The sequence below is a fragment of the Lithobates pipiens genome, unplaced genomic scaffold, assembly GCF_037356315.1.
Source record: "Lithobates pipiens isolate NorthernLeopardFrog02 unplaced genomic scaffold, aLitPip1_a1.2 Scaffold_19, whole genome shotgun sequence".
In the NCBI taxonomy this organism is placed as follows: Eukaryota; Metazoa; Chordata; class Amphibia; order Anura; family Ranidae; genus Lithobates; species Lithobates pipiens.
Window position 1 is genome coordinate 454,073,968 of NW_027507764.1, and position 27,061 is coordinate 454,101,028.

Here is a 27,061-nt window from a genome sequence, read left to right on the forward strand (position 1 = left end):
TAAATAATGTACATGCTTTGAGTTAGAAATATGTTATAAACTGACCACTTTGTGTAAAAAAAAATATGTTTTCATTTTCTTTCCACGTTTTCCGAAGACTTGTGGAAAAAAATTAACTGTTCAAAAGACTCATTGTGTCTCACAGAATATACGTTGGGGTGTCTGCTTTCCAAAATGGGGTTATTTTGTGGGTAATTCCATTGTCCTGGTGCTCCAGGGCCTTCACAAATGTAATAGGTCATTAGGATATTAGAGGTGTCATTTATGCTCCTAGAACCCCTTACGATGCTCCCTGCATGCTAGGCCTCTCTGTGTGGCCAGCCTGTGTAAAAGTCCCACACATGTGGTATCGCCATTAGGGATGAGCTTCAAGTTCGAGTTGAACTCATGTTCAACTCGAACATTGCCTGTTAGCCTGTTCCAGCGAACAGTGAACAATTTGGGCTGTTCGCGGCAAATTCGAAAAGCCGGAACACCCTATACAAGTCTATGGGAGAAATCTAAAGTGCTAATTTTAAAGGCTAATATGCAAGTTACTGTCCTAAAATGTGTTTGGGGACCTGGGTCCTGCCCCAGGGGACATGGATAAATGCAAAAGAAAGTTTTAAAAACTGCAGTTTTTTCAGGAGCAGTGATTTTAATAATGATTAAAGTGAAACAATAAAAGTGTAATATTTCTTTAAATTTCGTACCTGGGGGGTGTCTATAGTATGCCTGTGAAGGGGCGCATGTTTCCCGTGCTTAGAACTGTCCCTGCACAAAGTGTCATTTCGCAAGGAAAAAAAGTCTTTTAAAATCACTTTCCATTGTCGGCTCCCGTAATACAGAGAACACTCAATGAGTGATCTTTGTATTAGCCGACAATTCATTCATTCATTCATGAAAAAAAAAAAGCATGGGGGTTCCCCTAAATTCAATTACCAGGCCCTTCAGGTCTGGTATGGATATTAAGGGGAACCCCATGTCAAATAAAAAAAAATTGACGCGGTGGTCCCCCTAAATATCCATACCAGACCCTTTATCCGAGCACGCAACCTGGCAGGCCGCAGGAAAAGAGGGGGGGATGAGAGAGCGACCCCCTTCCTGAACTGTACCAGGCCACATGCCCTCAACATTGGGAGGATGCTTTTGGGGTCTGTGACCCCTCAAAGCACCATGTCCCCATGTTGATGTGGAGAAGGGTCTCATCCCCACAACCCTGGCCGGTGGTTGTGGGGGTCTGCGGGCGGGGGGCTTATCAGAATCTGGAAGCCCCCTTTAACAAGGGGACCCCCAGATCCCACCCCCCTGTTTGAAATGGTAAGGGGGTACAAAAGTACCTCTACCATTTCACAAACAAAGTGTAAAAATGGTTAAATAAGACAAACACACTTTTGAAAAATTCCTTTATTAAAAATAAAAAAAATAAAAAAAGATTCCAGCGGTGGTAATCCACTCGACGGATCCACGCGACGGATGATCATCTCTCCGGGGTCCAGCGATGGCTGATCTGATCCAGCGACGGGTGATTTTCAGTCCAGCGCTGTCCATACATCCGTCTTCTGTCTCCACTGCGGAGACACTGCGGGGATCCCAGCGCTGACGTTTCTTATATTAGGAGGGTGGGGCCACCCATCACCTGACCCCGCCCCCTCTGATGCTGATGAGGGAAGCCATGGGGTTCCCCAGTGACGTATGGGTGACCCCGCAGGTGTGTTACATTAGAGGGGGCGGGGTCACCCATACATCACTGGGGAACCCCATGGCTTCCCTCATCAGCATCAGAGGGGGTGGGGTCAGGTGACGGGTGGTCCCGCCCTCCTAATATAAGAAACATCAGCGCTGGGATCCCCGCAGTGTCTCCGCAGTGGAGACAGAAGACGGATGTATGGACAGCGCTGAACTGAAAATCACCCGTCGCTGGATCAGATCAGCCATCGCTGGACCCCGGAGAGATGATCATTCGTCGCTGGATAGCAAGAGTGGATTACCACCGCTGGAATCTTTTTTAAAAAATTTTTATTTGTAATAAAGGAATTTTTCAAAAGTATGTTTGTCTTATTTAACCATTTTTACACTTTCTTTGTGAAATGGTAGGGGTACTTTTGTAGGGATCTGCTGGTCCCCTTGTTAAAGGGGGCTTCCAGATTCTGATAAGCCCCCCGCCCGCAGACCCCCACAACCACCGGCCAGGGTTGTGTGGGATGAGGCCCTTCTCCACATCAACATGCGGACATGGTGCTTTGAGGGGTCACAGACCCCCAAAGCATCCTCCCAATGTTGAGTGCATGTGGCCTGGTACGGTTCAGGGGGGGTCGCTCTCTCGCCCCCCCTTTTCCTGCGGCCTGCCAGGTTGCGTGCTCGGATAAAGGGTCTGGTATGGATTTTTTGGGGAACCCCGCGTCAATTTTTTTTTTTAATTTGATGCTGAGTTCCCCTTAATATCCATACCAGACCTGAAGGGCCTGGTAATTGATTTTAGGGGAACCCCCACGCTTTTTATTTATTTTTTTTAATTTTTTTTATCAATGAATGAATTGTCGGCTCATTGAGTGTTCTCTGTATTACGGGAGCCGAAAATGGAAAATTATTTTAAAAGATTTTTTTTCCTTGCGAAATGACACTTTGTGCAGGGACAGTTCTAAGCACGGGAAACATGCGCCCCTTCACATGAATACTATAGACACCCCCCCAGGTACGAAATTTAAAGGAATATTACACTTTAATTGTTTCACTTTAATCATTATTAAAATCACTGCTCCTGAAAAAACGTCCGCTTTTAAAACTATTTTTTGCATTGATCCATGTCCCCTGGGGCAGGACCCGGGTCCCCAAACACTTTTTAGGACAGTAACTTGCATATTAGCCTTTAAAATTAGCACTTTAGATTGTGAACGTTCGAGTCCCATAGACTTTAATAGGGTTCTAATGTTCACATGAAGTTTAGGTCTGTTCGCAGGTTCTGGTGCGAACCGAACAGGGGGGTGTTCGGCTCATCCTTAATCGCCATACTCGGAAGAGTTGCAGAATGTATTTTGGGGTGTAATTGGAAGTATGCATATGCTGTGTATGAGAAATAACTTGTTATTATGACAATTTTGTAAAAATAAAAAAAAACATTCTTCTTTTTCCCAAGAATTGTGGGAAAAAATTACAACTTCAAAAAACTCACCATGCCTCTTACTAAATATCTTGGACTGTCTACTTTTCAAAAAGGGGTCATTTCGGGGGTATTTGTACTTTCCTGGCATTTCAGAGCCTCAAGAAATGAGATAGGCCATCAGTACATCAGGTGTGATCAGATGTGTTCAATTTTCAATTTTGCACCATAGCTTGTAGACTCTATAACTTTCAAAGAGACTAAATAATATCCACTAATTTGGTTTATTTTTACCAAAGAGATGTAGCCGTATACATTTTGGCACAAATTTATGAACAAAAATGACTTATTTGCAAAATGTTATCATAGAAACTAAAAAAAAAGTGTTTTTTTTCAAAATGTTCGCTCTTTTTTCACTTATGTCGCAAAAAATAAAAAACCCAGTGGTGATTAAATACCACCAAAAGAAAGCTCTATTTGTATGAAAAAAAATGATAAAAATTTTGCATGACTGAGTAACTGGCATTCAAAGTGTGAGAGCGCTGAAAGCTAAAAATTGGTCTGGTAAGGAAGGTGTATAAATGCCCTGTATTGAAGTGGTTAATAGTTATTGTTTATATAAATCTCATACAGTATTTACCGTTTGCACCAATCGCATGCGCTTGAACCAGAGACTTTGACTATGACGAATTAAAAAGACTATATTTTCTCCCTGAGGGTGATCCTTGGTTTGCCACAGTGATATTTCCTCCCGCTCATCCCTCCCACCAAAATGGGGGGAAGGGGGAGAGGGGGAAGGGAAAAAGGAAATGGGGGGGGGCTTCACAGAGGCGTATAAGAAACATAGGCTTACAAGCGATGACAGCGCATTAGAGTTCTCCGGGGGAAGCAGGGGAGACCAGTATCGCCCACTTTTTAGCTGCACCTGAGAGTAGTAATATGTCAAAATTACTTTTAAGTCATATATTCAACACTTTCTCTATAGGAAATAGTGAATATAAATGTATTTGTCTATATATATTACGTAATCACATTTAATACCGTATATCCTTAGGGTTGTATATATTTGTGATTTTCCATTAGTCAAAAAAACATTGTTATAAGGAAAGAAGGGTGATGAAGGGACTGAATAGTCCCGTGATAAGAAAGATGTAGTATGCTGTGCATCTGACTGAGTGAGGAAAAGGTGCATATAAAACTAAACAATACTTGTGATAAACTAATGTGCACAATAGAAGTGAGTAATGGTAAATACTAATATTTAAAAGAGTGCCCAATATTAAGAATGTGCCATTAACGGTGATAAAAATATAAGAATACAACTGTATAATTGCGAGAAAAATAAGTTATTATTATTATTTTTGTCATCTCTTCATATGAACTTTGTATTCAATGTCGTATGTACCGTATATACTCGAGTATAAGCCGAGATTTTCAGCCTCTTTTTTGAGGCTGAAAGTGCCCCCCTCGGCTTATACTCGAGTCATCGCTGTCTGCCCGCTCGATCAGCGTGTCGAGCAGACAGACAGCGGCCATTCTATAATTCAAAAGCCGCGCCTCCGGCTCCGCCTTCGCCTTTGATAGGCGGAACACTGAATTTCCCAGCAGCCTGTGTTCCGCCTATCACGGACATCGTATCATCCTCGTACTACGGACGAGGATGATACGATGTACGTGATAGGCGGAACACAGGCTGCTGGGAAATTCAGTGTTCCGCCTATCACAGGCGAAGGCGGCGGCGCAGCTTTTGAATTTTACAATGGCCGCCGAGGCGCCGACGAAGAGGGCACGGGACGGAGGCAAGGCAAGGCACGGCACGGGACGGGACGGGACGGGACGGGACGGGACGGAGGCAAGGCACGGCGGCGAGGCACGGAGGCAAGGAGGCAAGGCACGGGACGGAGGCTCGGGACAAAGGCTCGGGACACAGGTAGGCTGGACACACACACACACACACACACACACACACACACACACACACAGGGATGGATGGATGGATGGAGACACACACACACAGGGATGGATGGATGGATGGATGGAGACACACACACACAGGGATGGATGGATGGATGGACACACACACACAGGGATGGATGGACGGACACACAGGGATGGACGGACACACAGGGATGGACGGACACACACACAGGGATGGACAGGCATGTCTTACCCTCGGCTTATACACGAGTCAATAAGTTTGCCAGTTTTTTTGGGGGTAAATTGGGGGCCTCGGCTTATATTCGGGTCGGCCTATACTCGAGTATATACGGTATTTGGGGTGTGCAGCCAGCTCAAAGTCAGTATTCCTTATGCACTCCCTTTTTTACATTTAAGTAATCTCAGGTGGTTAAACACCGTTTTCCCCATTTCTTAGTGCATATGAGCTTAAAATACGAGCCCTGGTATGGAAGAGAGGAGAATGTTCAATGTTTGAGTTTGTTATATATAGTATATTATAGCTCGGGTAGGACTAGTTAATTATGGAGAAGTTGAAAATTGAGAGATTGGGCTCTAGAGTAGCCCATGTTACTATTGTTAGTATTGAGGCAGGCCCTTGCATGTAGTGCAAGGGCCTGCCTCAATACTTTCAAATGCTACTGTACACATTTTTATTCTCTTATTATTATCTTGTTAGGTAATTGCAGAATCTACAAATGTGCTTCCATTTATACATTTTTTTTATGACACTTCTTATTACCTGTCCGGTGGGCTGCCAATAGTGTAATTAAGAAGGGGCTGGCCACACATTACTTTGTTATTACTCCATTACGTAGTGAAGAGGGTATTTACAAGGGGCCATCAGAGGGGGTGATGAATCTGATAAGTGGACCTTATATTTTAGCCTTTAAATACTCTTTCTAAGAAATGTTATACTGATGTTGGCCAACAATGTTTGTGTATAATCTGCTTGTAATGTTTTTGTGCAAAATTACTAATTATATTTTTTTGTTTGACTCCACAGTCTCCTTCAACGCCACAGGAATGGCAGACTGTGGCCCCCCACTTTGCTCAGCGGTGGGATTTTCCTAACTGCAGAGGGGCAATCGATGGGAAGCACATCCGCATCATCCCACCACCCTATTCGGGGTCATACTATTTTAACTATAAGGGGTTTCATAGTATCGTGTTGATGGAGGTGGTGTCGGCGACATATGAGTTTATATATGTGGACGTGGGGAGGAATGCCCGGATGTCAGATGGAGGAGTATTTACCCGAGTTTTACCGAGTTTTACCGACGTCTCAAGAGTGGTGGCTTGGGATTGCCACCCCCGGAGGAGAACGTTGAAGGACTGCCATTTGTGTTCATAGCAGATGAGGCTTTCAGTCTGGGAAACTAATATAAGAAACATCAGCGCTGGGATCCCCGCAGTGTCTCCGCAGTGGAGACAGAAGACGGATGTATGGACAGCGCTGAACTGAAAATCACCCGTCGCTGGATCAGATCAGCCATCGCTGGACCCCGGAGAGATGATCATTCGTCGCTGGATAGCAAGAGTGGATTACCACCGCTGGAATCTTTTTTTAAATTTTTTTATTTGTAATAAAGGAATTTTTCAAAAGTATGTTTGTCTTATTTAACCATTTTTACACTTTCTTTGTGAAATGGTAGGGGTACTTTTGTAGGGATCTGCTGGTCCCCTTGTTAAAGGGGGCTTCCAGATTCTGATAAGCCCCCCGCCCGCAGACCCCCACAACCACCGGCCAGGGTTGTGTGGGATGAGGCCCTTCTCCACATCAACATGCAGACATGGTGCTTTGAGGGGTCACAGACCCCCAAAGCATCCTCCCAATGTTGAGTGCATGGAGCCTGGTACGGTTCAGGGGGGGTCGCTCTCTCGCCCCCCCTTTTCCTGCGGCCTGCCAGGTTGCGTGCTCGGATAAAGGGTCTGGTATGGATTTTTAGGGGAACCCCGCGTCAATTTTTTTTTTTTATTTGATGCTGAGTTCCCCTTAATATCCATACCAGACCTGAAGGGCCTGGTAATTGATTTTAGGGGAACCCCCACGCTTTTTATTTATTTATTTTTTATTTTTTTTATCAATGAATGAATTGTCGGCTCATTGAGTGTTCTCTGTATTACGGGAGCCGAAAATGGAAAATTATTTTAAAAGATTTTTTTTCCTTGCGAAATGACACTTTGTGCAGGGACAGTTCTAAGCACGGGAAACATGCGCCCCTTCACATGAATACTATAGACACCCCCCCAGGTACGAAATTTAAAGGAATATTACACTTTAATTGTTTCACTTTAATCATTATTAAAATCACTGCTCCTGAAAAAACGTCCGCTTTTAAAACTATTTTTTGCATTGATCCATGTCCCCTGGGGCAGGACCCGGTTCCCCAAACACTTTTTAGGACAGTAACTTGCATATTAGCCTTTAAAATTAGCACTTTAGATTGTGAACGTTCGAGTCCCATAGACTTTAATAGGGTTCTAATGTTCACATGAAGTTTAGGTCTGTTCGCAGGTTCTGGTGCGAACCGAACAGGGGGGTGTTCGGCTCATCCTTAATCGCCATACTCGGAAGAGTTGCAGAATGTATTTTGGGGTGTAATTGGAAGTATGCATATGCTGTGTATGAGAAATAACTTGTTATTATGACAATTTTGTAAAAATAAAAAAAAATAAAAAAAAACATTCTTCTTTTTCCCAAGAATTGTGGGAAAAAATTACAACTTCAAAAAAACTCACCATGCCTCTTACTAAATATCTTGGACTGTCTACTTTTCAAAAAGGGGTCATTTCGGGGGTATTTTTACTTTCCTGGCATTTCAGAGCCTCAAGAAATGAGATAGGCCATCAGTACATCAGGTGTGATCAGATGTGTTCAATTTTCAATTTTGCACCATAGCTTGTAGACTCTATAACTTTCAAAGAGACTAAATAATATCCACTAATTTGGTTTATTTTTACCAAAGAGATGTAGCCGTATACATTTTGGCACAAATTTATGAACAAAAATGACTTATTTGCAAAATGTTATCATAGAAACTAAAAAAAAAGTGTTTTTTTTCAAAATGTTCGCTCTTTTTTCACTTATGTCGCAAAAAATAAAAAACCCAGTGGTGATTAAATACCACCAAAAGAAAGCTCTATTTGTATGAAAAAAAATGATAAAAATTTTGTTTGGGTACAGTGTTGCATGACTGAGTAACTGGCATTCAAAGTGTGAGAGCGCTGAAAGCTAAAAATTGGTCTGGTAAGGAAGGTGTATAAATGCCCTGTATTGAAGTGGTTAATAGTTATTGTTTATATAAATCTCATACAGTATTTACCGTTTGCACCAATCGCATGCGCTTGAACCAGAGACTTTGACTATGACGAATTAAAAAGACTATATTTTCTCCCTGAGGGAGATCCTTGGTTTGCCACAGTGATATTTCCTCCCGCTCATCCCTCCCACCAAAATGGGGGGAAGGGGGAGAGGGGGAAGGGAAAAAGGAAATGGGGGGGGGCTTCACAGAGGCGTATAAGAAACATAGGCTTACAAGCGATGACAGCGCATTAGAGTTCTCCGGGGGAAGCAGGGGAGACCAGTATCTCCCACTTTTTAGCTGCACCTGAGAGTAGTAATATGTCAAAATTACTTTTAAGTCATATATTCAACACTTTCTCTATAGGAAATAGTGAATATAAATGTATTTGTCTATATATATTACGTAATCACATTTAATACCGTATATCCTTAGGGTTGTATATATTTGTGATTTTCCATTAGTCAAAAAAACATTGTTATAAGGAAAGAAGGGTGATGAAGGGACTGAATAGTCCTGTGATAAGAAAGATGTAGTATGCTGTGCATCTGACTGAGTGAGGAAAAGGTGCATATAAACTAAACAATACTTGTGATAAACTAATGTGCACAATAGAAGTGAGTAATGGTAAATACTAATATTTAAAAGAGTGCCCAATATTAAGAATGTGCCATTAACGGTGATAAAAATATAAGAATACAACTGTATAATTGCGAGAAAAACAAGTTATTATTATTATTTTTGTCATCTCTTCATATGAACTTTGTATTCAATGTCGTATGTATTTGGGGTGTGCAGCCAGCTCAAAGTCAGTATTCCTTATGCACTCCCTTTTTTACATTTAAGTAATCTCAGGTGGTTAAACACCGTTTTCCCCATTTCTTAGTGCATATGAGCTTAAAATACGAGCCCTGGTATGGAAGAGAGGAGAATGTTCAATGTTTGAGTTTGTTATATATAGTATATTATAGCTCGGGTAGGACTAGTTAATTATGGAGAAGTTGAAAATTGAGAGATTGGGCTCTAGAGTAGCCCATGTTACTATTGTTAGTATTGAGGCAGGCCCTTGCATGTAGTGCAAGGGCCTGCCTCAATACTTTCAAATGCTACTGTACACATTTTTATTCTCTTATTATTATCTTATTAGGTAATTGCAGAATCTACAAATGTGCTTCCATTTATACATTTTTTTTATGACACTTCTTATTACCTGTCCGGTGGGCTGCCAATAGTGTAATTAAGAAGGGGCTGGCCACACATTACTTTGTTATTACTCCATTACGTAGTGAAGAGGGTATTTACAAGGGGCCATCAGAGGGGGTGATGAATCTGATAAGTGGACCTTATATTTTAGCCTTTAAATACTCTTTCTAAGAAATGTTATACTGATGTTGGCCAACAATGTTTGTGTATAATCTGCTTGTAATGTTTTTGTGCAAAATAACTAATTATATTTTTTTGTTTGACTCCACAGTCTCCTTCAACGCCACAGGAATGGCAGACTGTGGCCCCCCACTTTGCTCAGCGGTGGGATTTTCCTAACTGCAGAGGGGCAATCAATGGGAAGCACATCCGCATCGTCCCACCACCCTATTCGGGGTCATACTATTTTAACTATAAGGGGTTTCATAGTATCGTGTTGATGGAGGTGGTGTCGGCGACATATGAGTTTATATATGTGGACGTGGGGAGGAATGGCCGGATGTCAGATGGAGGAGTATTTACCCGAGTTTTACCGAGTTTTACCGACGTCTCGAGAGTGGTGGCTTGGGATTGCCACCCCCGGAGGAGAACGTTGAAGGACTGCCATTTGTGTTCATAGCAGATGAGGCTTTCAGTCTGGGAAACTATATCATGAGGCCATTCCCCCAGAGGACCCTCACCCCTGAGAAGAGGGTTTTTAACCGCTTGAGATCCATGCTATAGCCGAATGACAGCTACAGCGCGGACCTGCTTTGCCGGGACGACTTCTATTGACGTCGTCCCGTGCACGAGCGGCTTGCGCGCCCCCTTAGGGGCGTGAGCGGCACGCTCTGTGATCAGCGAGTCTATGAGACTCGCCTGATCACAGATCGGAGCAAGGGGTCGATTCCGACCCCTTACCATGTGATCAGCTGTCAGCCAATGACAGCTGATCATGTGACACAACAGAGCTGGTAATCGGCTATTATCAGTGCCCACCTGCCCCCTGCCAGTGCCACCCAAATAATAAAAAAGTGCCCCCTCATCAGTGCCACCCATCAGTGCCCACAGTGCCACCCATCAGTGCCCCACAGTACCACCCATCAGTATCCACAGTGCCACCTATCAGTGCCCACAGTGCCACCTGTCAGTGTCCACAATCTGCCTCAACAACAGTGCTGCACCCCAGTACCACATATCCATGCCCATCAGTGTCATCTACCAGTGCCCATCAGTGCCCAGCAGTGCCACCTATCAGTGCCCATCAGTCCCATCTATCAGTGGTACCTATCAGTGCCCCTTAGTGCCACCCATCCGTGCCACCCATCCGTGCCACCCATCCGTGCCACCCATCAGTGCCGCCTTATCTGTGCCCATCAGTACTGCCTTATCTGTGCCTATCGGTGCCACCTTATCTGTGCCTATTAGTGCCGCCTTAACTGTGCCTATCAGTGCCCACCAGTGCAGCCTATCAGTGCCCACCAGTGCCGCCTCATCAGCGCATTTCAATGAAGGAGAAAAATGACCTGTTTGCAAAATTTTATAACAAACTATTAAACATGATTTTTTTTTTTTGCATTTATTTTTGTTTGTTTAGCAAAAAATACAACTCCCAGCTGTAATTAAATACCACCAAAAGAAAGCTCTATTTGTGAGAAAAAAAATGATAAAAATGTCATTTGGGTACAGTGTTATATGGCCGCGCAATTGTCATTCAAAGTGCATCAGCGCTGAAAGCTGAAAATTGGTCTGGGCAGGAGGGGGGGTTTAAGTGCCCAGTAAGCAAGTGGTTAATTTCCGGCTGGCCGGAGCCAGAAGAGTTGTGGAGAACGTGTTCGGGATTCTGGCCAGCCAGTTCCGCCTGTTTCAAATGGCCATTAATATGGCGGAATACAAACTGAATACCATAATTTTATCCTGTTGCATCCTGCATAACTTTATGAAAAGAAACAACCCAAATTATGTGGTGACAGTTGGGCCTGACGCTGGACTTCCACAATTAATGACATCCCTGGAAGTGGCCCGTCCTGGCTTGCCCCACCCAAAGTGCCCGTGAAGTGCGCAAAAATTATTTGGAATATTTTTCGGGGCGGGGGGCCATTACATTTTACATTTAATGCTGGAAAAATTTGGATTTTTGAATTCCTGCTTGTGTTTCTTTTTTCTGTCTCCTAGTGCACTTGCAGTACCAAGTGGTTTGTACATTATTATCTAAACCCATTGACACTGTAAACACCAATTTAAACACAATTTTTTTTATTGATTATTGAAAGAAGAAGCCACATATGGTTGAGTACAAATTATTTTACTCCGTACACATTCACATGTGTGTTTTAAAAAATTTTTTTGGTAAAAAAATATAACATTTTGAGTTAGCTACATATTTTTTGGGTTTAAGGTTACATAAACAGCCATGTTTCAAAACAGAACATACACGACTATGGAACTTACAAAGTTAAGCTACAAACTTAAATGGCAAGATCACACATTATATTGTCCAAAATATGTGGATCTTGCCTTCCACAGATGGGGTGAAGTCACCCCTGTAAAAGCCTAATTTTGAAGATGCACACAAATTGGGAGTCAAAGTGGGGATTTGCATTCTGATCCCATGCCTAATGTCAACATGTGCTATCTCCCATCATGGGGGAGAAATGGACGTGTTTTGGGGGTCCTCTCACCTACTTGAGTTTTGAGGAAGGGGTTACAGGCCCAAAACGCATACATTGCTATCCCCCTGATGGTAGATAGCACATCTTGACATACTGTGTGCACAGTGGCGGAATTATCAGTGCGACTGGGCCCTGTAATTCTCTGCCACTTCAGGGGGCCCACCGGCAGCCCGCCCGACGCCCGATGCCCGAGGGGCCCACCTGACTGTCCGGCCGGGGGTGTGCGTGTGTGGTGTTATTCATTGTCGCTTGTCATGCCGTGGTGAGAGGGGGGGGGGGCTTCCTTCACCAGCGTGAGAGAAGTGCTCCGTTGGCTCCGCCCCCGCCTATCCAGAGCGACTGTAAGGGAGGCGGGGCGAACACAAAAAAAACAGCCAATTCAGTGAAGGCGGGGGAGGAGCTCTCTGAAGCAAGGCTTTCCTGGAGGAGCGGAGGCACGCTTCTTGGAGGACCTTTGTGTCACTCTGCAGTCTGCAGGATTCTGAGGAGGGGGAATCGATCATCATCGATTGATTGGCGGTAAGTCGCCATCCCCCCTCCAGATTGTGCCAGCCCGCAACCCCCCTCCAGTGCCACCACAGCACCACCTGCCCTCCAGTGCCCCTCCAGTGCCACCACCACCCCTCCAGTGCCCCTCCAGTGCCACCACCACCCCTTCAGTGCCAGCAGCCCACCACCCCCCCCAGACTGTTCCACCCCATCCCCCCCCCCCAGACTGTTCCACCCCACCCCCCCCCAGACTGTTCCACCCCATCCCCCCCCCCCAGACTGTTCCACCCCATCCCCCCCAGACTGTTCCACCCCATCCCCCCCAGACTGTTCCACCCCATCCCCCCCAGACTGTTCCACCCCATCCCCCCAGACTGTTCCACCCCATCCCCCTCCAGACTGTTCCACCCATCCCCCTCCAGACTGTTCCACCCCACCCCCCCCCAGACTGTTCCACCCCACCCTCCCAGACTGTTCCACCCCCCCCCCCCCCCAGACTGTTCCACCCCATCCCCCCCCAGACTGTTCCACCCCATCCCCCTCCAGACTGTTCCACCCCATCCCCCCCCAGACTGTTCCACCCCATCCCCCTCCAGACTGTTCCACCCCATCCCCCTCCAGACTGTTCCACCCCATCCCCCCCAGACTGTTCCACCCCATCCCCCCACCAGACTGTTCCACCCCATCCCCCTCCAGACTGTTCCACCCATCCCCCTCCAGACTGTTCCACCCCCCCCCCCCAGACTGTTCCACCCCATCCCCCCCAGACTGTTCCACCCCATCCCCCCCCCCCAGACTGTTCCACCCCATCCCCCTCCAGACTGTTCCACCCCATCCTCCTCCAGACTGTTCCACCCCATCCCCCCCAGACTGTTCCACCCCATCCCCCCCAGACTGTTCCACCCCATCCCCCCCCAGACTGTTCCACCCCATCCCCCCCAGACTGTTCCACCCCATCCCCCCCCCCCAGACTGTTCCACCCCATCCCCCTCCAGACTGTTCCACCCCATCCCCCCCCCCAGACTGTTCCACCCCACCCCCCCAGACTGTTCCACCCCATCCCCCTCCAGACTGTTCCACCCATCCCCCTCCAGACTGTTCCACCCCACCCCCCCCCCCAGACTGTTCCACCCCACCCCCCCCAGACTGTTCCACCCCATCCCCCCCCCAGGCTGTTCCACCCCATCCCCCCCCCAGGCTGTTCCACCTCACCCCCCCCCAGGCTGTTACACCCCATCCCCCTCCAGACTGTGCCACCACCTCCCTCCAGTGCCACCACCCCCTCTCCAGTGCCACCAGCCCACCACCCCCTCCAGTGCCACCACCACCCCTCCAGACTGTGCCACCCGCCCTCCAGTGCCATCACCACCCCTCCAGACTGTTCCACCACCCCCCTCCGGACTGTTCCACCACTTCCCCTCCAGACTGCCACCACCGCCCCTCCAGTGCCACCCCTCCCTCCAATGCCACCACCACCCCTCCAGTGCCACCATAGTGCCACCAGCCCACCCCCCCCTCCTGTGCCACCACCACCCCTCCAGACTGTGCCACCCCCCCCTCCAGTGCCCCCACCACCCCCCCTCCAGTGCCACCACCACCACCCACCTCCAGTACCACCACCTCCAGTACCACTGCCACCCCTCTCCAGGACCACCATCCCCCTCCAGTACCACCACCACCCCTCCAGACTGTGCCACCCCCCCCCCCTCCAGTGCCCCCACCACCCCTCCCTCCAATGCCACCATCCCCCCTCCAGTGCCACCACCCCCCCTCCAGACTGTGCCACCACCATCCCCCCTCCAGACTGCCACCACTGCCCTCCAGTGCCACCCCTCCCTCCAATGCCACCATCCCCTCTCCAGTGCCACCACCCCCCCTCCAGTACCACCAGCCCACCGCCCCCCCTCCAGACTGCCACCACCACCCCTCCAGACTGTGCCACCACCCCCCCGGACTGTGCCAGTGCCACCACCACCCCCCCTCTAGTGCCTTCACCACCCCTCCAGACTGTGCCACCAGCCCCCTCTAGTGCCACCACCACCCCTCGAGTGCCACTAGCCCACCACCCCCCCTCCAGTGCCACCACCACCCCTTCAGACTGTGCCACCACCCCTCCAGTGCCACCACCCGCCCTCCAGTACCACCACCACCCCTCCAGACTGTGCCATCACCACCACCCCTCCAGCCTGTGCCACCACCACCACCCCTCCAGACTGCCACCACTGCCCTCCAGTGCCACCCCTCCCTCCAATGCCACCATCCCCCCTCCAGACTGTGCCACCTGCCCCCTCTAGTGCCACCACCACCCCTCGAGTGCCACCACCACCCCTCCAGACTGTGCCACCACCCCTCCAGACCCCTCCAGACTGTGCCGCCACCACCACCACCCCTCCAGACTGCCACCACCACCACCCCTCCAGACTGTGCCACCACCCCTCCAGACTGCCGCCACCCCTCCCTCCAATGCCACCATCCCCCCCCTCCAGACTGTGCCACCACCACCCCCCCTCCAGACTGTGCCACCACCACCCCCCCTCCAGACTGTGCCACCACCACCCCCCCTCCAGACTGTGCCACCACCACCACTCCTCCAGACTGTGCCACCACCACCACTCCTCCAGACTGTGCCACCACCACCACTCCTCCAGACTGTGCCACCATCACCCCCCCTCCAGACTGTTCCACCACCCCCCCTCCAGACTGTTCCACCACCGCCCTCCAGTGCCACCCCTCCCTCCAATGCCACCATCCCCCCTCCAGTGCCACCAGCCCACCACCCTCCCTCCAGACTGCCACCACCCCTCCAGACTGTGCCACCACCACCACCCCTCCAGACTGTGCCACCACCACCCCTCCAGACTGCCGCCACCCCTCCCTCCAATGCCACCATCCCCCCTCCAGACTGTGCCACCACCACCCACCTCCAGGACCACTGCCACCCCCCCTCCAGTACCACCGCCACCCCCTCTCCAGTACCACCACCATGTCACCCACCTCCAGTACCACCGCCACCCCTCTCCAGGACCACCATGCCTCTCCAGTACCATCGCCACCCTCCTCCAGTACCACCACCCACCCTCCAGTACCACCGCCACCCACCTCCGGTACCAACGCCACCCCTCTCCAGGACCGCTACCCCCCTTCAGTACCACCACCGCCACCCACCTCCAGTACCACCGCCACCCCTCTCCAGGACCACCATCCCCCTCCAGTACCACCGCCACCCCTATCCAGGACCACTATCCCCCTCCAGTACCACCACCGCCACCCACCTCCAGTGCCACCACCAGCCCCCCTCCAGTACCACCACCACCACCCACCTCCAGTACCACCACCTCCAGTACCACTGCCACCCCTCTCCAGGACCACCATCCCCCTCCAGTACCACCACCGCCACCCACCTCCAGGACCACCATCCCCCTCCAGTACCACCGCCACCCCCCTCCAGTACCACCACTGCACTGGTGACACAGGTTTCACTCGGGACACAGGCTGCACAGAAATGTTTTACTTTGTTCTACAGTGGAAAAAAATATAGTATCAAAATCATGCTTTTCGGGGGGGGGGGGCCCTTCCTGATTTCTTGCATCGGGGCCCTGAGGTTTCTAGTTACGCCTCTGTGTGTGCATCTTCAAAATTAGGCTTTTTTTTTATTTAAAAAATGTTGGTGCAAAATAGTGCCAATTTTTGGTAAAATTAACTTCTTCCTAGGACATCAATCATGTTGTTAAGTTTTACTTCAATATCCATAGTTTTCTGTTTTATAACATGTAAATCCTGACTGCACCACAGGATGTCCTGGATTAGCCTTTGGGCGCTGTCACTGGTCAAATTAGCTGATGATTGTTCTTCCACAACCTGTACATCACCTAAAACTCAAAAAAACACACCATGTATTAGAAATATGCAAGCATACATCTCTTATTACCTGAAGCTGGGGTGTCAGACACTCACCTGTTGTGGTCTCTGTCTCAAGCACCTCTCCTTCCTCCACATCCTCAGCTTGTGACCTCTGTTCCCCTTGTTCAGGAGGTGAGGGGTCCCTGGTGACCTGATATCTCCAGATTCTTTGCTCCCCTATGAGAATGAAACAAAAGGTATACTTAGCACACAGATATTTGAGGCAACAAATATGAATGATAAACTTTTCTTGGAAGTGGGGTACAATTGTCTGTTTGGTCAGAATTACAAGCTGAAGACATGATTTATGCCCTACTAAAGCTGGAATACTTCACTTTTATGGGCCTCCAAGTATACAATGGACTACCTGTGTTTGACACCCTAAAAAGTTTGTTCTGGTGTCCCACACTAGTGCACCTGAGTCCAGATGTGTAGACAGGTGCTGACTGTCATCTCCATACAATACACTGAATCTAGTTTGCTGTTCCTTCTAGGTTCAAACACATCTAGACAACAATGTCCTAAACCTCTTTTATTAAATTCAAAAATAACACGAACAAATGTATTTAATCAGGGATCTGGGAAAACAGCATATTTATTTAGGAAACAAACGATGTTTACTACGACCGCTTACTGTGCGGATGAACATGAAAGACATTTTTAAATGTACAACACCATAAAGAAAAACACATGGCGCAGCATGCAATATTAATAATAATAGGAACACATGACAAATACTTACTTTTTCAAAGAACTTTCTTGATCTTTCTATACTGATCCTGCTCCCTTAATTTGAGATCCGACCAGCGTTTCCTCAATTGATCCTTGGATCATCATACCCCAAAATTCCTGTACAGACTCTTCACAATTTTAGTCATGATCTTGGCCTTTCTCAGATTTGGGTTTGGGTATGGACCATAATTCCCGTCATAGTCGTTCTTCCTCAAGATGACGACCATCTCCAACATCTCAGCAAAGGACATATTTGTGGCCTTAACTCTCCTCCGGGATCGGGACGTTCCTGCTTCCGGGCTTTCCTCCTCCTCCTCGTTACTGCTATTATTAGTATGCACCTGGTGTGTCTCCGCCATGTTCCTCTCCCACTGCGACAAAAGAGACGGGGCGGGGAATATTCTAGAAAGAACGCCAGGGGCGGGTGACGCGGGCGGAGTTTCACGCATGTGCAGTGTATATTAGGCTTAAACACGTGTGTGTCGTAACTACGTTCTGTGTGCGGGGAATGTTCTAGAAAGAACGTCAGGGGCGGGTGATGCGGGCGGGTGACGCGGGCGGAGTTTCACGCATGCGCAGTGTATATCAAGCTTAAACACGTGTGTGTCGTAACTAAGTTCTGTGTGCAGAGGAAGGGGGAATGGAAGCAACGAACGTTAGACCGAAGGTAAGATTTTAACTTTGGTGACATGTGTGAACTATACTGAATCTAGATTGATGCCTATATTGGCTTTTAAGATTATCCTGAGATGAGTTTTTTGGTCTTTTGTTTGGTCTTGCAGAGAATATGTATCCATTTAAAGATCAAGAATTCCTGGGCAAATTCCTGGATAAATACAGAGATATGAGAAATCTATGGGAGGTGAAAAACCCCTTATATCATAACAAAGCAGCTAGGGCAACGCTGGAGAAGCTGCTTGAATTTGTAAAGACCCGGGCCCCCAATGCAGACATGAGGTCTCTGGAAACAAAAATTGGTAGCTTGAGAAGCACCTATAGGAAGGAGTATCAGAAGGTCCAGCAATCCCTGAGGTCAGAAGCAGCAGCAGATAAGGTACCTAGTCTGTGGTACTATAACAGGATGCGCTTTCTTGATGACCAGATTGAGACCAGGGAATCACTTTCGACTCTTCCAGCACCCCTTCCCTCCAGCCTTCCATCCAGCCTTCCCTCAACCCCAGCTGAGGCATCCAGGAGGAGATTGAGGAGCCCAGTTGGAGCCAGGTATAGGATTTTTATACATATTTTTTATGTGAAAATGATGATTGTTAATTAGATGTTATTAATGATAAGAAATGAATGATTTAACAAAAAGTGTTTCACATATCAATAGACAGTAGTGGCCAAAAATGATTGGGGTAAGAATGAAAAATGCTGGGCTCAGAATGATAGTCCTTTCTATTTAGTAACATTAAATTTGCAACAGTCATGAGCTGAAAATTGTGTGTGTTTGATGAACAAAAAACTAAAACTCTGTCCCTTTTTCATACACAGGAAGCCCTCAGCCAGGACAAGGCTCTGGCAAGTGGCACACAGGAGGAGGCGGGGGAAGGTGACAGCCAGGAGGTGGCAGGGCCCAGTAACACCCAGTCTCAGGTGCCACCCCTCGTCCTTCCTTACAAAAAGCCCAGGAAGGGGACTAAAACAGAGGAGGCAGCACTGGCCCTCATCAAGGAGGCTAATGACGCCCTGAAATCCCCCTTCGATGCTGTAGAGGCCTATGGCATCTACATAGCCTCCAATTTACAGCAAATGGAGGAGGGCCAACGGCGCAAATGTGAAAAGATTATTTTTACAACCATCCACAAGGGGTTGAGTGGTGAAATAACTGATGACGACCACCTGTGTGCGCTCCCCCATCCATTCAAGCACTTTCTCCAGCGTTGCCTTCATCTTTATTTTGTTTTTATGATGTAAAATAAATAGTGATATATTTTTTTCAAGGAAATACTTGCTTATGTGTTTTACTTCAAATAGCAAATATGACATTTTTGGGTGAGTACGCAGGTACATTTCAAAAATACACCGACAACAAACAGGTTTACAAATACAACATAATAATGGTGCTGTGGAAATGTGACATAAAAAAATAAAAAGGAGAGCACGAGAAAATAATACAATAATCCAAAAATTTATATTAATGAAAAAAAAGGACATTACAAAAAAAACATATATATTATGTAGATCTGGCTTAAATTAAAATAAAGATTATTCAGGACATAGCTAGAAATAATAAAGAAAGAAGTTTGTGATAACTCTGTGTGAATATGAGCAGCAAAACAACTTAATTCTTCTAGCATTATGTAAAGAAGAGAATGTACGGCATTGAACACTTTAAAAATTTTCAGTGTGACGAATCTGCTATCTCCATTACGAACGCTAGTTTTACCAGACCGAGCGGTTCCGTCTTGTACTGGATTCTGAGCATGCATGATTTTTTGGCATGTCGGAATTGCATACACACAATCGGAATTACTGATAGAAAGTTTTTCCGTCGGGAAAATTGAGAACATGCTATCAATTTTTGGCTGGCGGAAATTTGGACAGCTAAATTCCGATGGAGCATACACACAGTCGTATTTTCCGGTGAAAAGCTCTCATCGGTCTTTTTCTGGCCAGAATTCCGATCGTGTGTGCGCGGCATAACATTATGTGTTAAAAACAGGGGTTTAGTCCGCACGCATTTGCAAACACATGCGTGAGACACAGAGCCTCTTAATACAAGAAAGGACTTTGCTCACTTTGGAAACCACATCTTGGCATTGCATGCCATTATTGAGCTTACGATCTACCAAAACCCCCAGATTCTTCTCCACTATGGATATCCCCAGTTGTACTCCCTCTAGTATGTATGATGCATGCATATTCTTAGGCCCCAAGTGCATAACTTTACATTTATCAACATTAAACCTCATCTGCCACATAGTCGCCCAATTAGATAGAGCACTGAGGTCGGCTTGTAAATTGGAGACATCCTGTAAGGACGTTATTCCATTGCATAGCTTGGTGTCATCTGCAAAGACGGAAATTTTACTTCTGATCCCAGACCCAATATAATTTATAAAGATGTTAAAAAGTAAGGGTCCCAGCACTGAACCTTGGGGTACATCACTGATAACCTTAGACCATTCAGAGTAATAATCATTAACCACTACTCTCTGAATTCTGTCTTTTAGTCAGTTTTCTATCCATTTACAAACTGATATTTCCAAACCTGTAGACTTTACCTTACATATGAGCCGTGTGTGCAGCTTTTGCAAAGTCCAAGTATACCACGTCCACCGCTACCCCTCTGTCCAAAGTTTTACTTACCTCCTCATAAAAAAAAATCAGGTTTGTCTGAAAACTTCTGTCTTTCATGAATCCATGCTGTCTGTTGCTTAAACTATTTTTTTTACTGCAAGAACCCCTCTATGTGGTCTTTTATTAATCTCTCCAGTATCTTCCCAACTATAGAAGTTAAACTAACAGGTCTATAGTTACTTGGTAAAGACTTTGTTCCTTTTTTAAATATAGGCAACACATTGGCCCTGCGCCAATCCAGTGGTACTATTGCTGTCATTAATGAGTCCCTAAAAATTAGATACAATGGCTTTGAAATTACAAAGCTCAATTCTTTTGGGATCCATGGGTGGATGCCATCAGGTCCAGATGCTTTATCCACCTTTATTCTGGCTAAATATTTCTAGACCATATCACTTTTGAGCCATTGTGGATTTGGGGCTGTGTCACTACCACCCCCTTTATGGATATGAGCTCCCCTATGCTCCTTTGTATACACAGAGCTGAAGAAAGTATTTAATAAATTAGCCTTCTCTTTGTCCCCAGTCACCCACTCCAGATTATTTTGTAAAGGGCCTACATGCTCAGACTTGACCTTTTTACTATTAATATATTCTATATTTAACCTCTTCAAATGCATGCAATGCTACGTACTTATTCAATAATATTATGATGTGGAATTCCAAAAATCAAGGAAAAATTGTTATAGGCCCCCCCAGTACACACCAGGCCCACACCAAAATGTAAAATAAATTGACACGGGGTCCCCCAAAATCCATACCAGACCCTTATCCGAGCATGCAGCTTGGAGGTCAGGATGGGGGGATGAGCGAGCACCCTCCCATTCTGAAACACACCAGGCCATATCCCCTCAACATGGGGAGGGTGCTTTGGGGTCCCCCCAAAGCACCTTGTCCCTATGTTGATGGGGACAAGGGCCTCTTCCTGACAACCCTGCCTGGTGGTTGTTGGTCTGCGGGCAGGGAGTTTATGAGAATCTGGAAGCCTCCTTTAACAAGGAGGCTCCCAGATTCTGCCCCCCCTATGTGAATGGGTAAGGGTACATAGTAATCCTACCCATTCATCAAAAAAATGCAGTGAAATGTACAAAAAAAGCATTTTTTTACAAGTCCTTTATTGTAAAATAGCTCCGAGCTGTCTTCTTCCCTGAGCCATCTTCTCCTGCCACTGTCTCTCCCATCGCCATCTTCTCCCCGAGCTGTCTTCTCCCAGAGCCATCTCTCCTGCCGCCACCACTTTCTCCATCTGCTGTATTCTTCCACGCCGCTAGTCACTCGCTAATAAAAAAAAGCTGCTCTTCTTCTGTAGTGGTCTTCTTCTGCTGTGTTGTCACCCGCTGTGTGGTGTCTCTTACATAGCTATGAGCCATGCTCTCTGGGTGACATCATCGTATGGCCACAGAAGACCGCCACAGAAAAAGAGTGGCTTGTTTTTTATTAGCGGGTAACCGGCTGCGCGGAAGAACACAGCAGTGGGAGAAGATGGGGCAGCATGAGAGATGGCTTGGGGTGAAGACAGCTCAGTGAGAAGAAACATCAAACACTAGTAAATGTATTTTCCATGTACAATTGAGCTAAATCCAATAGGCACTTCTACCTTGCTAAAACTCAGGCTTTGAAGGGTTAAGGAGTTGAAATCCCACAGGGAGAAACTAAAGCGGTGCATTGGGGAAAAAAGGCAAATGCTGTTTAGCCAAAGCAGCATATGCTGAAAATAGGCGTATGCCAATTGGCCAATGTACTTTAATTTGGCTGATTCTATTATATTAACTCTTCAAATGCATGCAATGGTATGTAAGTATTCAATAATATTATGGTGTGGAATTCCAAACATCACACAGTCACACACTAGCTAATGGGCAGTTTACATTTCTTTGTTTATAAAAAATATGTGGAAAAAAACGTGCTGTCTTATACAAATAGTGATAGCTGCCAGCACATCAGATCATCTGTAGATGAGTGAATGAATAAAGTAATATAGTACAGCGCTGATGAAAGATGAAATAAACAATGAGATTATTTCCAATAAAAATGAATACAGTATATAAATGTGTAGATAAATATACAAAAAATTAAGATTGCCCAACAATAATGAAAAATGTAAGCAAACCAACAGTGTTAGTGCATATAAAGTGCATATAGTCCATATAATATGGCAAAGAATAATGTGACTGTGAATCTGGGTGAACTGGTTGTCTGAAGATAATCCACCACCATAAGGAAAGAGGCTTACTGGACAGTTGAACCCAGCTAGGTGTATGTCTGATGGGTCAACAAAGCTTTTGGTGTAACACACCCAAGGAAAGATACGGCAACCATGGCTTCCAATATAGACCAGTCTGGTAGGGATCAGTTAAAGTAGTGACATCAATAGGTATCCACTATAGGTATAATGACTGAAATTCATAAGTGGTTCATATGACAATGACAATATGACATATGGCAAAAGGAGAAACATGGGGCCACATAGTTTGATTCAGTTTTAAATGTAAAACATTTATTGAAAAAATTATAAAATGGTGACTCACCTTTGAGAAGACATTAAAAGCAAATGGATAAAACCAAGTAATGCAGTGGCATCAGCAGAGCCCGTCCCAACGTTTCGTCCTAATAAGGTATCCTCTGGGGACATTTCTTTGTTTATTTATTTTAATTTGCTTGTGCACTGAAAAAATAAACACAGCTGGTGGATGGTAGGTTGGCTGGGATTTGAACTCATTCTGTGAGTGCTGAGGAGATATCAGAGCAGACCACCAAGCCATTGTTCTACGTATGCTGAGACCTCCATAATAGTGTAGTATGATTATAGAATGAACATCAATAATTACCACTTTATAGTCACCTAAATAAAAAATAAAAACATACAAAAGCAACATAAAACAAATAGGTAACCTAAATGTTCAATACATGTAACTTTACAGAATAGCAGATATTACTATGTAATAATCATACATAACTGCATTCATTAGCAAAAGATGGAAAAAAAATTGTAATACTAAATTGCAATATACATCAATAGATGCACATGAGGTAGATGCAATAGATCCACGCATCCCACATAAAAATGTTTCTTTCACATACATGTATCATGGTTGCAGTGCAGTGCTATATAATAACTTAGTAGAAATTTGCATTTGCATATAAGCAGAATCGCTAATTAGCACTGATTTCTGAATTTACTAACATATATTCGCCACTAATAGAAATTCTTTTTATTTGCTTTGTTGAATTTGTTTGTTGATTTTGAAATCTTAATATCCTAAAATGGTGCTATTATATGTATTAGTGCCCAGTACTTCCTGGTGCTATAGTAAATGACCCCCATTATGTAGTCCAGTTTGTGACGGATGTATTGAGTTTTTAATAATGCATTTACCTAGGTGTTGTCCAGGAGGTTTGAATCTTTTTCCTGTAATTTATATTAAAAATGTAATATCATAGTTCAGAAAGCATATAAGTGATCAGAATGAGTGTCAGAAAAATGTATTTTTGAATGCAATTTTGAATTGGGTCACATGCATAAAACATGGATTGGAAAGAGCTGAACATCATGAAACAATATATTGTACAGCCAGAGAGTAATGTGTCTCAGTGCCATATAATTACCATGTGTGTATTATTTTCAACCTTCACCTTTTTCTTTCACCTGCATAATTTAAAACACATGTGTCCCTTTTTCTCACTCTTTTTGGGGGTATGCTCACTAGCCAGTTTATAATTTACAGAAATACATTTATAGGAAGGTCAATTCTTTTGAGCCCAAAGCATTTTGTAAATTTGAATCTGGATACAGTACTTGTGATCCTAATAATGCAATAAGTTATTTCCCCATCTGAAAACGTATTATCTTCTTACCCAAGGCAGAAATGATATGTTCAAAAAGGTAGCAAAACGATATTGACATTGCTAAGGTTAATGACCCAGTGATTAACAGGACAACACATACTAGTAGTCATATGAAATGTGGTTAATGCATCATTGAACAATGTCGAGAACAATCCATATAATGTTTTGCAATATTACCAAGAACTATCTTTATGATGAAGGTGATTGTCATATTAAGAATTCTAAATATGTCATTAGATTCAAAGTCAGTTGGAAAAAACATTCTTAGTTATTTTGGAATACCTTTGTATCACTGAAAGATATTGTAGATTAAAGTGATTATAGATAGCTGAAATAATAAATATACTGTAAAATATGTTAAATAAAATTTAAAGGGCTCATTTACACTTGTTTCAAAACTTGTCTTCGGAAAAGCTTCTTTAAAGTTCTCTGAATGCCAGTCAAAGCACCTGTCACTATATAAAATGGTTAGCTTACAGTCCTGTTCACACTTTGCATTTGCTTTGCTTTGCTTGGTTTCCAAAAATATACCCCATGTCTCTTTAGTGGTTCTTCAAAGCGTCTTCAAAGCCTCCATAGAAGTCTATGACAATGCTCGCTTTGAAGCACCTGAAGCATTTAAAAGGCTTTTATTTAGCTTTAGCTTAGTTTTTTTTTTGAAAAAATTGCAGGTATAAGATATCAACACACACAGGGCATCTGTTAAGCTTCATTAAAGCTTCAAAAAAGCACCACGAACACCACCTAAACACCATAGAAGCATTACAGAAGCATTAAAAGCACATCAAAAAAGCATGTAAAATCTGTAGGCACTTTCATTTGTGTTGAAGTCACGTGCAAATGAGCCCAAAGCGTACTGTATGTAAACCCATTCACTATAATCTCATATGAGCTTTAAAATGTTGACTTCAACTCAAAAATCATTCTTAAATCTGCAGCTTTCATTAAAATAATAACAATAATACTATAATAAATAATGCTATTAAAGTCCTTTTTCAATTGCTTATTTATCAGGTTGCTGACCAACACAACTTGTGGTGGCAAAGCGGGTGGGATTTAATGCGCATGAGCTGTACATATGCTTTGATAGGTGGCAGAGCTGCCCAGGGCTCCTTCAATAGGGTCTGTAGCCTTGGGCTGGACAGGAAGAGGTTAAATAAGGTGCCAATGTTTTTCAGAGGGATCTAATGCCAAGAAGGGGTAAAGTTTCATCTCAACTTGAAGAAAAGGCTACTGTTTGTTCTTAGGATCCAAGGGTCTTTTCATGGACATAACAATTTTTTTTTCCCAAAAGCAGTATTCACTCTTGCTCTCTGTTTGATGCAACATGTAAGATGATGCCTGGTAGACCCACAAAAGCCCCCTCTGACAGAATGTGGGGTTTTTATCCCCTTCAGCAGCTGTCAAATCTAAAATTTGTGTGGCTGTGTGGAGCCCCACCTGCATAGTAGCACCCTCCATTCACAGAGATCTGTGAATGAATGAACTACAACCCTAACAAACTGCAGATACCAAAACAAATGTGTCTAGTGACCCCAAACACAGCTGGGTGCAAACACCCAAGGGATCACTCTGTCCCTGTGGAAATATCTGTCAGAAGTTAGCACCAGAGTGTACACTGGTCAGTGTGTGCTTCAGAGCTATCTTGTGAATAAACTTTAATTCCCATCTGCCACCACAGCAGAAGGACTTGTAATTCTCAATGGAACACAGGGGCAGTGCAGTCCAACTAAGAGTTAATACCTCTGTATGGACATAGAGCTGGTGGAAGAGTCTGCAGAAGCCTGGCAATGCACCTGTAACACAATGATTGTGGTTGTAATGCTCTGAAGGCTTTTTTTCAAAATAAAAATAAATAAATGCACATTTTTTTCTGCAAATATAAATGCATGTTTTATTTGCACAAAAGGCAAACATAGCCTATAATGTGAACCTTATTGAAGTCAAGGGGGGGGGGGGGGATCTTGAAAATTAATTATATCCAATGTATTGTCAAAGAAAGGGCATGGGAAGCTAGACAATGCAACAAACTAAAAAAAAATCTGTGAGCAGCTCTTTTAAAAAGGCTTTAAAAATGCAGAATTCCTTTGAATAACATGCTTGAAGATGCCTTAAATCTGCCTGTGGCATTTAGAAAGAAAAAATATATAATTTGCAGATAAATGACATTTCCCTGCTGGCTTTTTCTTGTGTTTGTTTGTTTTTTTCAACCTAGAATCAAAACAAAGGACCTAGGGATCAAGTCACTGCTGTTAAGGACATTTACCAATACATTTTTTTATTCCATTCAGCAGAAAGCAGCTATTTTAATAAGTACAAAATAAATACACAAATCCTTTAAAGTGGTTGTAAACTTTAGACAGGAAATATAAACAAACATATCTTTCTATAATGTGTAGTTGTCTCAATTAACCACTTTCAGACCGGACCATTTTGCTGGTCAATGACCAGAGGTCTTTTTACAATTTGGCACTGCGCTGCTTTAACTGGTAATTGCGCAGTCATGCAATGTTGTACCCAAACAAAATTTGTGTCCTTTTTTTCCCACAAATAGAGCTTTCTTTTAAAGGTATTTGACTGACTCTGCGATTTTTATTT